Source organism: Branchiostoma lanceolatum, chromosome 6 (assembly GCF_035083965.1).
Source record: "Branchiostoma lanceolatum isolate klBraLanc5 chromosome 6, klBraLanc5.hap2, whole genome shotgun sequence".
Taxonomy (NCBI): Eukaryota; Metazoa; Chordata; class Leptocardii; order Amphioxiformes; family Branchiostomatidae; genus Branchiostoma; species Branchiostoma lanceolatum.
Window position 1 is genome coordinate 23,021,930 of NC_089727.1, and position 3,718 is coordinate 23,025,647.

The following is a 3,718-nucleotide window of genomic DNA, read 5'->3' on the forward strand; positions in this document are numbered from 1 at the left end:
TCTTGCTGCTGCGGGTTGGGAGTAGTTTACGACAGTAAGAACAAACCACTTTATTCATGTGGGGACAGTGATATTAACGTAATGTTATATAGATTGATGAGCAATTGAAAGACACAAAATAGCTATTTTTGGTATTGCTTACTATCAATTAAGTAATACATTATAAGAATACGCTATCTAAAGAGCAAAATGAGTTTGTCAATTGAAAAAATAATTTCTATTGATCCCTTAAACTAAGTGGTACATTTTATCACAAACCGGGCGCGTCCAGAAGCAGACCGGAAGTACGTGTTTTCCTCCCGTGTCATTTGTTGGGTGTCATTTGTTCAGTTTTAGACAGAAATGATCCGTTTGCAGCCTGCAGGACCGGGCGGGGAGATGCCGGGAGGACCCAAGGTGGACCCGCAGGAACAGAAGAAGGCCCTGAGGCAGGAGGTCTGGGCGAACGTCAAAGTCTTTGTGGTTGTCGTGGCTGCGCTGCGAGCCGGTAAGTTCTGTCAATGAGGTTATGAGTAGAGTAGAGTCGAGTCTTCGGTCAGGTAGGAACCTCCGTGGTTCTGCCCGTCAGCATAATTATCTCCATGAAAAATGGAGATATTGTTTTGGGTGTGTCTGCCTGTTTGTCTGTCTGTCTGTTTGTTTGTCTGTCTGTTTGTGTTTCCGGACTACTGTAGTCAGCATAACTCAAGAACCTCTTGATGGATTACGATGATATTTGGTATGTGGGCAGGTGTTGTGAAGCTGAAATTCAAGGTCGATTTTGCCCCCCCTGGTATTTGACCTTGGTACTGCAGCAGAAATTCCATTTTTGTATCTCTTGACCTGGACGTGCTATGGTCTTGATTTTTTGATGGCAGATAGCTTGTGGTGTAATAAAGACGTGGTGTGGGTTTGGGCCCCCTAGCAGCTTGCTCTGGAACTGCAGGGGCGTTATCGTGAAAATCTTCTAAGGAAAATAACTGAACAAAGGAACAACGGATTTCCATGATATTTAGCATACAGGTAGCTTAGACAGAGATGTACACAATGAAGTGCAAATCATGCTAATTGTGACTTAATTTGCATAGCTAATGAGGAAAGTCTATATTTGCAGTGTTTTCCATTATCGGACTCAAATACATGTAACGTATGTAGTTTATGGAAAGTAGATCATCAACAGATACCAATGATGCAAATAAATTCCTAATTTGCATAATTAATGCAAAAACACCATATCTCATCTAATTGGAAAATTACAGGACTGTCAATATTGCAACATGTGTAAGTAAGATAAAGGTGTTTATGACCAAGCATATATTATGCAAATGTGTAAGTTATTTGCATGAATAGAACTGTTCATGGAGATATGAGGTCGTGGAACTCTTGTGTGATTTAGCTCTACGCCTGTGTTTTTGCATTTGACTTAGATTCTGTGGGTGTAGTCCGATCTAATTCCGATCTAGTATGACCCTTAGGGGCGGGAACGGGTTTTCTGCGCGTGAAAATTTGCGCGTGAAGAATTTGCGCGTGAAAAAATAAATTTCTTTAAAATGTGTAGTACAATTTTCTCAGATAGGAAAATATGATCTCATGATACAATTTTTCATCTGACACCTGAATTTATGGTTTGATTTTTCAGTCCCTTGGGAATAGGTCCCTTGGGAATGGTTAAACTTTTGGGGGCTTGAAACCTTTAAAATGTTAAAACATTTGAAAATCACTTAATTCTTTAAGAAATACGTAGTCAACTTACTTAAATAAGGTTTTGTATTGTAAGATGTAACTATTTGAAGCTTTTCTCCATTCTATTAGTATTAGCCTAATTTCATCTTTTCTCAAGCAGATGGTTTCACGCGCAAATTTCACATGGTCTGAGAACGTACCTAGTGCAAGGCTGACTAACACAAATTGACAGTGCCAGGAGCGAAGTTACAAATTATTATTACTTACCTTCTCATAAAACTGTTTCAAACTGTATTACGCCCCATTATTTTCATAAGGACACTGGTGCTCGCCCCTAAAGCAGGGGAAACACACACACACACAAACACTTGAAATCTTTGTATAATTCTGTCCTTCTGGGCTAAGGGTTGCTACATTACCTTAGGACGCATTCAGGTTCAAAGCCAGAATGTGTGGGGAAACAAACATTGATAGTTAAAAATCATACATTCCCTCCAACTCTGTTTCTATTTTCCAGCTCCTTACATTCTGGACAAGATGGGATTCATGGAGTCGTAACATCTGCTGACCAGGATGACATGATGAGTGGTCAAGCTCAAGTTGGAACAGTTGCAGAAATGAAGACTGTACTGCTAGAGTTGCTGAACATTTCCCAGTGTATTTAGTCATGTTCAATTGAGTTCCATCATGACCATGCACTGGTTCTGTGGCTACAACAAACAGTACATTTCAGAAGTTACATAATCACAACTTTCTGCAAGGTTTCACATATATAGAATGTTAATTCCATTGGTATTTACTGAGTTATAAGGCATTGTCGGTTCGCTCACTTGGTGGTTTATTTGGCTGGTCATTACCCTGTAATTGCCATTTACCTCATACAATTAAAGAACACAATTTTTTTCCTCCAGTGTGATGCCATTTATTTTAGGACAACTGAGTTATGGTACCAGAATCATCCATTCATTAATTACCAGTAACAGTTGGACAAGATGCATTACCACTGTCTTAAAGTCTTTCCTATCAGCATGCAAATTACATGTACAATCTTTCTGTAATTTTATGCCTTGAAATTTTGGACTGATATCTTCTGCAGCAGTATTTTGGGATAGTCTACTTTGTATGGGGTTAACTAGAACAGACTATTTCCTACATTTGGAAAAATCCATTTTTTTGTACTTGAGTGCTTTATTATCTTCGCCAAGAAGGCTAAGTTTTGGGTAGTGTGTGTGCGTGCGTGGATGAACAGCATAACTTGAGGCCAGGATGGATCGTCTTGATATTTGGTGTGCGGGTAGGTCTTCATGTGACCTGGAAATGATTGAATTTTGGACCCCCCAGTGGATTATTACGGCACGGCGGCCGAACTTCCTGCTTTGATATCTCGTATTCTGGACATGCCATGGTCTTGATTTTTTTTGTAGTAGATACCTCTTGGGCCTTCAAACTTTGGAAGAGAATAACTCAAGGGATGGTCATGATTTAGATAGCTTGAGTGATGATTTACATAACTCATGAAAATCAGTATCTAATTTGCATAATCAATGAGGAAAAATTTATACATCTGCTGCATTTCATGTTAGGACTCTCAGACATGTAACTGAGGGAGAAATATTGAGAGATATCAACATTGCAAATGAAAACCTCATTTGCATAATTAATACGATGGTTTCTGCCATGTAGATAGCATAAATGTAATTGGATGATAATAATGCAAATCACAAATTATTGCATAATAAGTTGCAGAATTAATGAGAAAATTTCAAAATCTGCTGTGTGCCATGATAGGACGACTCAAATGTGACATGTGTAACTGAGGGAGAGGAAGGCTGATAGAAAATATGCAAATGAGACCTATTTTGCATAATTAATGAGAAACTACATTATAATTCCATACTTATGGCATTTGTAAGTTGTGACTGCACTACCAAAAATCGTTTTTCTTATTTTTTTGTCAGCAAGAATATTATTCTGTATACGAGAATCCCTGTTTTAAGCACAAACAAGAATTGCAGATAAGAAAGTTCAAGAAAATTATTCTAGTAGAATCAAATTT